Raw genomic sequence first — 13,447 nt, 5'->3', positions numbered from 1 at the left:
TCGATCTTCATTACAATATCCTGGGACTATAAGCAAGTCTACGGTTATTCCCAGTGCTTTCCACTAGAAACGCGTTTTTTGCACTGTAATGGGATACTGTTTGACCGTCAATCTTAATTATGATATTGTGAGACAATTTCCATGTCTATGGGTATTACCCATGCTTTTCATTCAAATGCAGGTTCCTGGAGTATAACGGGACAGTGTGGGAATGTCTCTCTGGTTTAGGATATTGGGGAACTATTCCCAATTGTGCGGGTATTACCCAGGCTTTTCGTTAAATATGTCGGTTTCTGCACTGTCATTGGATACTGTGGGACTATTCCCATGTGTGCGGGTATTACCCACGCTTTTCGTTAAATATGTGAGATTCTGCACCATCATGGGATATTGTGGGACTATTCCCAAGTACCGGGTATTACCCATGCGTTTTGTTAGATATGTAGGTTTCTGCACTGTGATGGGATACTGTGGGACTATTCCCATGTGTGCGGGTATTACCCATGCTTTTTGTGAAATATGTGGGATTCTGCACTGTAATGGGATAATGTGGGACTATTCCCATGTGTCTGGGTATTACACATGCTTTTTGTTAAATATGTGGGATTCTGCACTGCAATGGGATACAGTGGGCCTATTCCCACGTGTGCGGGTAGTACCCATGCTTTCTGTTAAATATGTGGGATTCTGCACTGTAATGGGATATTGTGGGACTATTCCCATGTGTGTGGGTATTACCCATGCTTTTTATTAAATATGTGGGATTCTGCACTGTAATGGGATACTGTGGAACTATTCCCATGTGTGCGGGTATTAACCATGATTTTTGTTAAATATGTGGGATTCTGCACTGTGGTGGGATACTGTGGGACTATTCCCATGTGTGCGGGTAATACACATGCTTTTTGTTAAATATGTGGATTCCGTACTGTGATGGGATACTGTGGGACTATTCCCATCTGTGCGGGTATTACCCATGCTTTTCGTTAAACCTGTGGGATTCTGCACTGCAATGGGACACTGTGAGACTATTCCCATGTGTACGGGTATTACCCATGCTTTTCGTTAAATATGTGGGATTCTGCACAGTAATGGGATGCTGTGGGACTGGCAATCTTGATTACGATATCCATTTGTATGGGTATTCCCCTGCTTTTCATTACGAACGCGGGTTCTTGCACTAATGGGATACTGCGGGGCTGTCAATCTTGATTACGGTATTTTGAAACAACTCCCATCTCTACGGGTATTGCACATGCTTTTCGTTAATAATGCGAGATTCCTCACCATAATGGGATACGTAACGTGAAAAACGGTTAGGAGCAACTAAGATTTATTTGAACAAGAACTTTCGTGCAAGAGACTGCACTTCTTCAAGTTACACAACTAAGTGCCAACTAAGTGCCAACAACTAAGTAACCTGAAGAAGTGCAGTCTCTTGCACGAGAGTTCTTGTTCAAATAAATCTTAGTTGCTCCTAACCGTTTTTCATGTTACGTGTGTGATTCCCTCTTCGCGGGCTCCTTGACAGTGTTTCTCTTTTTTTTCCCAATTTTCGACGCATAATGAGATATTGTGGGACGGTCAACCAAGATTGCGGTATCGTGGGACTATTCCCATGTCTACGTATTTTACCCATGGTTTTCATTAAAAATACGGGTTTCTGTACCGTAATAGGTTACAGTGGGACCGTCAACCTTGCTTACGACATTGTGGGACTATTCACATGTGTGCGGGTATTACCCATGCTTTTTATTAGATATGCGGGTTTCTGCACCTTAATGGGATACTGTGGGACTGTCGATCTTGATTACGATATCCTGGGACTATATGCATGTCTATGGGTATTCTCCCTGCTTTCAATTAAAAACGTGGTTATTTGCACTGTAATGGGATACTGTGGGTCTGTCAATCTGGATTATGATATCGTTGGACTATTTCATCGTCTATGGGTATTACCCATGCTTTTCATTCAAAATGCGGGTTTCTGCAGTATAAACGGATACTCTGGGACTGTCTATCTGGTTTAGGATATTGTGAGACTACTCCCATGTGTGAGGGTATTACCCATGCTTTTCATTATTTATGCGAATTTCTGCACTGTAATGGGATACTGTGATCCAGATAGACAGTCCCATAGTATCCCATTACAGCGTAGAAACCCTTATTTTGAGTTAAAAGCGTGAGTAATACCCGTAGACGTGGGAATAGCCCAACAGTATCATAATCAGGATTGACAGTCCTAGATTATCACATTACAGTGCAGAAACCCACATTTTTAATCCGTAGACATAGGAATGGTCCCACAATACCGCTACCTAGGCTGACAGTCCCACAGTATCCCCGCGGTAATACCCGCACACCTGGGAATAGTCCTACAGTATCCCATCACAGTGCAGAATCCCACATATTTAACAAAAAGCATGGGTATTACACGCACACATTGGAATAGTCCAACAGTATCCCACGACAGTATAGAAACCCACATATTTAACGAAAAGCGTGGGTAATAACCGCACATATGCGAATAGTTCCACAATATCCTAAACCAGAGAGACATTCTCACACTGTCCCGTTATACTCCAGGAACCTGCATTTGAATGAAAAGCATGGGTCATACCCATAGACATGGAAATTGTCCCACAATATCGTAATTAAGATTGACGGTCAAACAGTATCCCATTACAGTGCAAAAACGCGTTTCTAATGGAAAGCACTGGGAATAACCGTAGACTTGCTTATAGTCCCAGGATATTGCAATGAAGATCGACAGTCTCACATTTTCCCATTACAGTGCAGAAACCCGCATATCTATTGAAAAGCATGGGGAATAACCGTACGCGTGGAAACAGTCCCACAATATCGTAATCCATATACAGAGTCCCAGAGTATCCCATTACAATGCACAAACCCACGTTTTTAATGAGAACGATGGTTAATACTAGTAGACATGGTTATAGTCCCACAACACCGTAATCCAGATTGACAGTCCCGCAGTATCCCATTATGGTGCAGAAACCCACAATATTAGTGCAAAGCATGTGCAATATGCGTACACATAGGAATTGTCCCAAAATAGACACAAAAAAGTCATGTAGCCCACACATAGTCACTTGGATTAAATTGCATGAGATACGGATTAAATTATGTGAAATGAGGATTAAAAATAATGAGAGGAGGATTAATTCCGATGGCAAAAGGATTAAATGTCATGCATAAGGATTAAATTGAACGACAAGAGGATTAATAACGCCAGAAAAAGCTGTAGAAGCCAACACAGGTGACAGTGCGAGGAAAAAAATTCAAAGCCATGAACGCGTTCGTTGGAAAGACATTGAACGCCAAAATCGCTATGTCTGAAAGTGCGCCGGACCTGCCATATTCTTCTGGATTTTTTTTTCTCGGGAACTATGGAAACTAGAGAAAAAATACTTGCTGTTCCCTTCTCAACCTGAGCCAGGCTACAACATATATTTTTTCAATAAGAATTAGTGATGGTGTCCGGACCACCTTGCCTGAGTTGAGGTGGAATCACCCATGGAAGAAATTTCCATCACATGCCTTTCAGAAAGAAGTCTCCACGCGTTTTCTCGCCACCCTTCTGGAAAATAGCGTGCACTGGATATTGCGTGTTCTGATTGAAAATCTGTAGCATCGTTGTCTTCACAAAAATTTTTTCAGAAACCACTTCGCTCGTTCTCTATGATATGCGAAGCATCGTGTATGAAGACTCATGACGTCGCGTAGAAGAGGCCACATTTTGTTACGATGCAAGATAAGCAGATAGCGATGATCGCAACTCACGACACAGCTCACGATGAATACAATGACGCAATTGCGCCGGCACCACCGATGTGACGGTCTTGAACGTCTTTGCATCATTGCCGGCCTTGCTACCGTGTTGAGGATACGAGTTTCTCTTATATGGGCCAAAACGGTGCATTGAAGCGACACACAGACTTGGTCTTGTCCCACCGCCGTACGCCGTTTCCGGTCGAGGAGCTCCTCTTCAGTGGGTGGCCGCTTGTGAGGCACCATCTCATCTGACTCAACGAGTGCATCAAGATCGGGTTTTATAAACGGTTTATTATAAACGGTTTACGACGTTATCATTGACGTCAGCGCCACTGCAGGGTGCCACTTAGAAATCGGTTTTACATTGGCCTGGGTGCGAATGTGAACGAGTGCGTACTACCGCTCCATGTACACGCCGCAGGCAATCGGGTGCAATTGTGAAGGAATGCGTGCTTCCGCCCGGTCACGCGCGGTGCGGGTGTACCTCCTAGTGTTGTTGAGAGGCCAGAACAGGTACCACTTTTTTGGTGTTAGTAGCTAAAGTATGCTTAAAGTATGCATAAAAAAAATTCATCACGTTGTCCACAGAAGCAACAACGCAATTCTCGTCAAGAACCTCACGCACACGCACGTCATCATGGCACCTTACTAATAAGCGGCAGACAGGACGAAGCAAACAGACGCAGGCCATTGAAGCCTACAGCTGAGTTGCGTCCTACATTGAGTCCCACAGCTCGCTAACCTTTTCAGTGACTTTCAGCAGAGTGATCTTTCATCATTAATTTCTTAGACACGCTGAGGCTTTGTATGTATTTGTCCTTTATATGTGTACCAGCCTCAGAACATCAATTTCTCGTGTTCAACAGATGCCGCTTGCGTAGATCCCGTTGTATGAATGTGTGCACGAGTGAGTAAAATGTAAGAGTGAAAGGGGGATGAGTGAGAGAGTGGTTGGTTTGTCACTTCAGATGACGCGCCTTTGGAAGTTGCTGTGGAGGTGTGTTAGCTGAGCTCAATTGGTAGAGCCCTAGACCGGTAATCCAGAAGATGTGGGTTCGAGTCCTACAGCTGGCTAACCTTTCAGTGACTTCCATCTTTCATCATTAGTTTCTTAGGCACTTTGAGGCTTTGTATGTATTTTTTCTTTCTATGTGTTCCAGCCTCACAACATCAATTTCTCATGTTCATTGAAGCAGGTGTGGAACTTCTGTAAGCAGAAGAGGGGATTCCAAGAACCACGTAATTTGCGGGAACTTGGTATACGCCCCTCCCGAAGCAGGGAAAAAGATGGAGAGACATATGAGAGAAAGAGATGCATATTTTATTTAGTACACAAGGCATTTTTACAAAGCTTCCTTACTGAAAAATCCTATATGTATAGGTCCTATACATACGATGTTATTGGATATAGGACCTATAACTGATATTGATACCACAGGAGTTATAGGTTTTAAGGAGCCATATAGGTATTATGGGAGATGTAGGACCTGTATCTCCTATATTACCTGTACAGTGCGTGTATGAGGACACGGCATGGAATTTGGCTTGTGGTGATAGATTCATGCACATACAATGTACAAAAATAATACAAAAATAGTACAATAAAGTACATTCTACTTCCCTGCAGATTATTTATTAAAATCATTCACCATTTTTTACATTCCAGGGTACCAAATTACATTCACAGTTGTAAAGGCTTGCACTGCCGTGGAGCAGATGACAGAGTTGCATGGGTGAAGCGTATGCCCCATCTGTTTTCACATTAAACACAAGTCAGTGAAGAGCTCTGCAACGCACTTTAGCGTAACTTACTTGATGTCTTTCAACATTTCCGCGACGGTTATGTTCACTTTCCCACGTCGTGTATGTGCTGGCTCAGCTGCGTTGTTCACCGAAATCAATCTGTCAAAAGCATCTGAAATTCACAGGTTATTCTGTTAAGTATGGGCGGCAACAGTGTCGGGAGCACTGGAGCTAATTCTGTTTTTTTTTTTCAAAACTTCTTCAACCCTGTTCATCATAGGTGACATTGTTTTCCTTGTGTGTCCTGAATAAAATATTCCGTTAGTTGTGAGTAAGCAGCCGTGGCGTCAACTTCGTGTCTTCCCTGTGTTGTCTATTGCTGCATTCAACAATATATATGAAATTCACAGATTCGACTTTAGTAACAGGCCCACTGGAGCATCACATGTGACATCTTCACCCTGGTAAGTGTTAGAGGTTCACCAATAGGGACACTGAGCTGACAGATAGAGGATAAGGCAACAGGAATCAAAAGTGTAATAATCACACTAAGAGCATAAATAGGAACCCAGATGCTGGAAAGGATACTGAACAAAAAGCACGAAACATGGCACTACAGGCACACAACTAACCTTTACTTCACGAAATTGAAGAGCTTCTGGATGTATCTTCCAACATACACACATGAAACCACGTCCAGGTATCACTTGTAGGGCACAAAAACACATCCACAACAGTCCGGTGCACCAGGACCCAGAGCCACAACGAAACGCGAAACAACGGGAGCAAGAGCAAATGCGTCCAAACTCGATGAAGCTTGCAAGCGAAATGGACGCCGAAGCCGTGGCGGTGGATGATTGGATGGCGCCACCTATTCAGGCGGTCTTCCCACTATGGCAAGAGAACGGAAAGTCGCGCGAGGACGGGACAAACGCTATCGGAAAGAGGACGCTTTCCCCGTCAAAAAGATACCTCAATCGCCTTTCTACGCCAATAAAAACCCGACATCGAGAAAAATACCCTGGCCCTATGTATAAGAGAGCCGCCGTTGCCACAGTGTCCTAACTCGAGAGTCGAGAGGGATAGAAAGGTGCCGAAAGCTTCTGCGCGTTGCCCATGTCGAGTGCGTTTACCAATTAAAAAGAAGTTCGCATCCGCCGCGGGCTTCAAACCTGAAAACGGGGACAAAAGTCGGGGAAATGTGGTCGGTGTCAGCAATTTCGAGAATGACGCCTTAAGGCCGCGTACCCACATGCGGGGAATCTGCGCGGAAGCGCGAATGCGGCGCGGTAAACTCTTCCCGCTGTGCGGGAAGAGCCACTTCCTCTTTCCGATTTTTGGCGATGGCGCAGTGCACGATTTTTAGCGGCATCCGCACATGCTCGGCCAATCAGGAAGTAAACGGAAGTTGCGTGCGTTCTTGTTTTCTTCCGGCCTCCCGCAATGAGAGCATTGACGGCGTCGTTGACTGGAAGGTATGTCGCAGTGATGCTCACGTTTTTCAGTCGGCGAATTTATGACGGAAATAAAAAGTCCTTGCTACCTACATTATAGAGCGTTGCGTTAAAATGACTTTTTGGGTGGACACTGGAATAAAATTTGGGAGTGCAGGTAAGTAAAGTGTAAGGTATTGACTGTCATAGTGTCAGAAAGTTGAAAGCTAAACATTGTTCACAAGAAAAGAATGCGCTATAGACATAGCGAGTGAACCCAAAGCCTGCGTTTCTTGCGTCTGCCGCAAAAGCTCTGATGTAAGAAAGGAAACGTTCACTAGAATAAGTAGCTCGACTTCGCTGTCGTTCGCCATCTTGTCAAGCTTTCGCTGTGGAGAGTCGTGGGCGGAGGCAGTATAGCTGGGGCGGCATTCATACGCGTTCGCTTGCGGCAGGCGGTTGCGCACATCTCTACCGCCACAACGAAGGCAAACACGACCATGTATAGGAGCAAGGGGGACGTTTTTTTGTTTTTCTTTTTTTTTGGGGGGGGGGAGGGGGAAGCCGCAGGTCCCATGTATTGGGAGGACTGTAAACACGGAAACCTGTAACTCGAGAACCGCTAAAGTTGGAGAGATGTGGTAAATTTTACCACGCGCGCCGCGTCGAGAACAGTTTGCTCTCCAAAGATAAATCCCGTCCGAAGCGAGCCTCTCGCGAAGCGCCTCTCGCGTCCTGGAAAAAGGAAACAGATATAAGGCCAGTTCCGATAGAGTCACCCGATACATTTGTTTTTGTTTTGTTTCCTCAAGTTAAAGCTCATCTTCGACGCATGAGGCGGCACTGTGCTCCTTCCCCCTCTCACGTTGGGGATGAAGGAAATACGCGTCTCCGAAGATGCGCAATTAAAAAAATAAAGTAAAAAAACCGTTCCTTCACGAATTTTTTGCGGGCGGTCTATCGAACGGATTTTTGTACTGAAAACGGCTACGATATCAGGAGACCGAAAGGAACAGATGTTCTCATTGGTTCACTTTGTAGCTTTTATAATTAAAAAGCTAATTAATGAAAGTTAATTGAGACATTGCCTTTGGACTTTGTTAATGCCCTCCTAAGGAGTGACCTTCAGCATATGCTATATTGCAATTGATTTCATCTTGGAAAAAGTGTCATATATATATATATATATATTAAATATGTTCGCAGTTAGCTGGGACACCCTGTATATATATCTCTCTACCACATAACATTGAGAAGCAGAAACTAATAGTCTAATATGGTGGCATCGCCATCACCCGCAGAGTCTTTCGTTTTTCTTTTTGTAGCAAGGGAAAGGTTGAATACTCCATTTATACGTTATACCATACGCCTCCAGACAGTAAGAAAAATGACAGTAAATCAAAGCGAAATACACAAGTTAGGGGACACTGAATAGGACAACAAACCTCAGACGTGGTAAGGCAAAAATACCCTGCGATTTTTTTTTCCGCACATGAGAAATGTGTGGGATCCAAGATAAGTTAGAATCTAAATAAACTCCTAAGAATTTGACAGAGACTTTAGCAGCTCTGTGTTACAAAACATGAGATTAAAGTTCTGATATTCGATTACCTTCTGACATGACAAACATGATTTGGTTAAATTAGCCTTTAACTTATTTGCAGCAAGCCACGTAGTTAATCTATCTAGCAGAATGTTAGCCTTTCTAAAAATGTATTCCACTGATGTGCCCTTGACAAAAATATTTGCGTCAACAGCATTCAATATTTTTTCTAATGTTTATTTTCATCAAATAATATTTGATGGGGAAAACTGGAAAAAAAAAGCTACAGCTAGCTTGACTAGTTCCCAGCTCCCAAACACTTGATATGCAAGAAAAAAGAATTGATCCGAGCATACATGAGCATACAAGCAATAGGGAAAGATAACAGCAAAAAATTTAAGAACTGTTTAAGAAAACAGGTAAACGGTATGATAATGATTGGCATCTGTAGTTGGTCCGGACACGCGGGACGTTCCAGTTAATTTGATGGCGAATATTGTAGGAAGTTATATTTCGTTCTAGTTTAATTATTTCAAAAATTGAGGAGTATCTGCGAACATTTCTCTGTAAACACTGGAGTCTGTGTTCATAGAGATGGAAAACATTTATAATATTGTAAAGTTGAAAAAAAAACATCTGTCCATATTGTAGTGGACGATAGTATTTCGGGCAAGTCGTTCGCATACGCAAGAAAAAGAAAACGTAGCCAAAATGCAGCCTTGTGGAACCCGCACGATATGTCACATAGGGATGAGCGTTTGCCATTGACTGTCACATGCTACTTTCTGTGACTTGAATGGCTTCTAAGGAACTGCAAGTCAGGTCAAGCTTTTGGAATTAAATGTTATGATCAGTAAGATCAAAGGCCTTGGTTAAATCCACGAAGAGGCCCAATGTCAGAAGCTTATTGTCTAGATTTTGTTTTAGGTGTTCAACTATATCTACGCAAGCTAGTTCAGTAGACTTCTGCTTCGTAAAACCGTACTGTGAAGGTGAGAGCAGCCTCTTTTGTGTATAGTACTGCTGTGACCTCGTAAGAACAGTTTTTTCGACAACTTTGCCAATAACAGATATGGGACAGTAGTTCTCGACACCTGTCACGTACGTGGAGTTTTTTGTTCTGTCAGTGATACACGAAGTATGTGTTTAAAACGCTTCAGCACAGTAATTGGTGTACCATCCCCTACAGATGTTGTGTTTTTTAAAGTTTTGTACTACAGTTTCAACTTCTGACGGAGTGACTGGGGAAAGAAAGAAAGTGTCTGGCTACGATAAGATAGCGGAATCTCCGAAGTACTACTACCGCCTCGGTGGTGAGCAACACAGTTGACAAAATGCTTATTAAACATTTTGGCGATAATCTGTTTGTCGATAATAAGAGATGCAGATAAATCAGTAAGGGCTGTAACCTCATTGTTTAAGGTTGTCCTGTTTAGCATTGATTTGTGGTATTCCAGACATTTTTACAATTACCAACCGCTTAGCTGATACATTTCTGGAAGTAGTTGGTCTTAGCCTAACGAAGAGATTTATTTCCTGTATCGTTCGATTCGTGCGTACCTTTTTGTACAGGTTATTTTTATGTTTAATGCTTATAAGCACTGCTGAAGTGGTCCAGGACCAGCGGCATGGCCGAGTGGGCTAAGGCGTCCGCACGTTGGTGGTAACCAAAGTCGTGCTGAAGACTGGGAGGTGGTGGGTTCGAATCCTACCGCCGGCTGTGCTGTCTCAGGTTTTCCCTGGGTTTTCCGAAGACTTTCCAGACGAATGTCGGCACAGTTCCCCCTGAAGTCCGCCCATGACGCATACTAATCCCCCTGTCTCCATCCTTCCTGCTGTCCTCTGTCCACATCTGTACGCCGCTCATAGCCACAGTTGCTTCGCGGCGCTAACACGCACTCAAAAAAGTTATGCAGGGATTCCATATTGTGCCTCGTTTGATAACACGCATTACCCCTTTTTGCAAGCTGCATGTATCAATTTCGAAAGCTTGGAAACGAATGCCTCAAATTTGTCATCCATAGTGTCACCTAGGTCCGAGAAAGCCCAGTCGACTCAACCCAACATTCTTCCAATACTTTCATAGACAACGACAGCCTTTTCCTTCAAAGTAGTTTCTCCGTAACGTATGTTCTTCTACGAGACGCTCTTCTCCGAGGGAGAAATAGGTATGCTTCGCTCCAGCGAAGTCACTGAGTTGGAGCTGTAAAAACGACACCGATGTTGCGTTTGTCCCGCGCTGTTTTTCCTAAACTAACCAAATATTCCATCTTTTGTAGATTATTTGCACAACATTTCATTGTAATGGCGCACGCTAACCTGTATGAAGCTCATAGAAGCATAAAGTATCGCAACGACTCCTGTTTGCAGTTTTATCTATCCATTCGAACCTCTAATAGAAATTCACGCGTGACTTCTACCGTTTATCCTATAAAATTCGCGCTGGGTTTTCAGATGCAAAGGTTTTCATGCAAAAATCACTAGTCGGTGTATTTTTTTTTCACACGAGGAATGTGATTTCTGTTTGTATATTACCAAAGCCCCTGACACTTGGGAGCTATGAAAACAGACACACGCGGACAGAGAACGTCTGTTTTCTTTGTTCTCTAGTCTCGGGTTTTAGTAATTGCTGTTTAGCAATTCTTTCATTGTGATTTTTCTGTAACGTTCGTATTGGTGTACAAATTGTGGACGCTTGCTGTGCGAGCAGACCCTTAATTTATAACTGAATATAATTGAATTTAATAATATAATTGAGGTCTTTGTGACGGTTTATATGGATGACACTTATGAAATTTCATGTGATGTTTTGGCATTACGGTTTGGTGTAGGGTTAATTAACGCTATCAATTTAATGAAATTAACATAATTAAATTCAAAGTTACCAAACTAAATTCTACTAAAAAACTTGTGAACCTCTCCAACGTAAAGGGACCCTGAAAAATTGCCACAGCAATTCCCAGGGCTGTAAGGTGTACCAAGTTGTGAGGCCCTATGTTGATCCTCAAGATTCGCTGAGGGTACCGTAGGAGAGGTACAGCCTGGTCTGAGGTCTTGAGGCGGAACCTTAAAAGAACCGCAGCCAGGTCTGGGGTCCTGAGGCAGAACCTTAGACTTTCTTGAGATAACCTTAGAAGACTCACAGCCAGGGCTGAGGTCCTCAGGTAGAGCCTCAAGGGTCCTTGAGGTAACTTCAGACAACCTCAAGATAACCTGAGGTAACGTCAGGATTTCTGAAGTAACCTCAAGACATTTTTTCCAATAGACATTGGAGGACACCCCTGTGGCACCAAGAGTGGGATTGACAGGAGTTGAAGGTTGCTGACTAGACCGGGAATAACTGCGAAGAGGACGAAACCTGAGACAGGGAAGAGCGACACCAACAAACCTTAAACTGGGACTCCGCAAGAAAATCACCACAAAGATTGTGACATAGCAGTAACCATTGCGGCGTCAGGAACATACATACGAAGCATCGCGTTCCCAAAGTGCGCAGATTTTATTCGAACGAATTATTACGAAGTGAGCGCTTCGCCTCTGTGGAGCAAGTGGGCGCTGAAAGCTGCACTGCTGACGTCATCCGGCATGGAGGAATGCAAGCTTGGTAGCAGACGACAATGCTGGGTGACGTCACAGTATCTTCCTCCGCTCGAACCGCTGTGCGCCTTGCATTTTAGTTTCGGTTTGGTATTAATTGTCATCATTTACGAATTAATTACTCGCCCTATATGAATGCGAATGTTGTATTCAGTATCAAGGGAGCGGTCCGTGTTCGGTATGTTGCACACCCAATTTTTTTCGAATCCTTGCGAAGTTTCCCTTTAATGGACGACCATTAAAGTTTGCTGTGTTTGAGAAATGTTGTGTCTGTGTGTTGTGTCTTTCTTGCAACACCATGGAATGGTGTTGGACCTCTTTGGGTTTTTGTTCATTTCTTTGCCAGGTCACAGTGCCGGCGTGGGCAGGAGCCGGGTCCCCTTCGACGTGAGTGGGGGATGATGTCCGAAGGCCGACACATGCAGGTTGTGGCTGGTCAGGGCCTTTTCTTTTTCGTTTTCTCGAGCCGTACAGGATCGGGGCTGGTGTGGGCAGGAGCCAGGTCCTCCCCAGGTGAATGGGTCCGATAGCCGTCACACGCAGGTACCCTGCCGGCGGGAAAGCACCGTTTTCTTTGTTTAAGGGGCCAGGGGACTTACCGCTGCTGTGTTGGACACGTCGGATGTACAGTTTAAAGCGTTCACATGCGTTTTATTTCATTGGTACCAATACAGAAGGTAACGTGCCATTTTGCTCACTACTCTGTAATATTTCCCTTTATACGCCTCGTGCACAGACTAAAGGTGGCGCTTTGCGTGGCCACGTAGCGGTGGGAAAGCGAACTTTTTGTGTGAGTCGTCCAATATCGGAACCAGTCTAAAGTGTATGTAGCGGGCGTCATCCAAATCAAAAATGTATGAATTGATTGTGTAATTTCGTCGGTTTCAATCGCTTTAACTGCGAACGACTAATTTCTGTCCTCTGTGGTCAAAAAGGCATAGGGCGTCACCGAAGCAAGGTGAATATTGAAAGCGTGCGAATAGCCCTCACAGTACTCACAGTTTCAGTCCCATTTCCCCACAAGCTTTCAAAGAGCTTTCGAACAATACCGGTTTCCTCAAAATCGGTTCAGTAGTTACCACCAGGGTTGCGGAATGGGGCCACCTATTCCATTCCAATTCCATTCCGAGGAATGGAGGTTTGTGATAATTTCATTTCTTTCAGTTCCTCGGAATGAAAAGGTATGGCCAATTCCCATTCCTGGAATGGGCTTTGCGACCCCATTCGATTCCGTTAATTCCATGAATAAAAGAAAAGGGACCGGTAACCGTACTGGCTAGCCCAGCAGCCACCGGGGCGCCCACCCCATTCCATTCCAAATCCGTTCCTGCGAAAA

This window comes from Ornithodoros turicata, chromosome 5, assembly GCF_037126465.1.
Source record: "Ornithodoros turicata isolate Travis chromosome 5, ASM3712646v1, whole genome shotgun sequence".
Classification (NCBI taxonomy): Eukaryota; Metazoa; Arthropoda; class Arachnida; order Ixodida; family Argasidae; genus Ornithodoros; species Ornithodoros turicata.
This window is presented reverse-complemented; position numbering follows the sequence as displayed.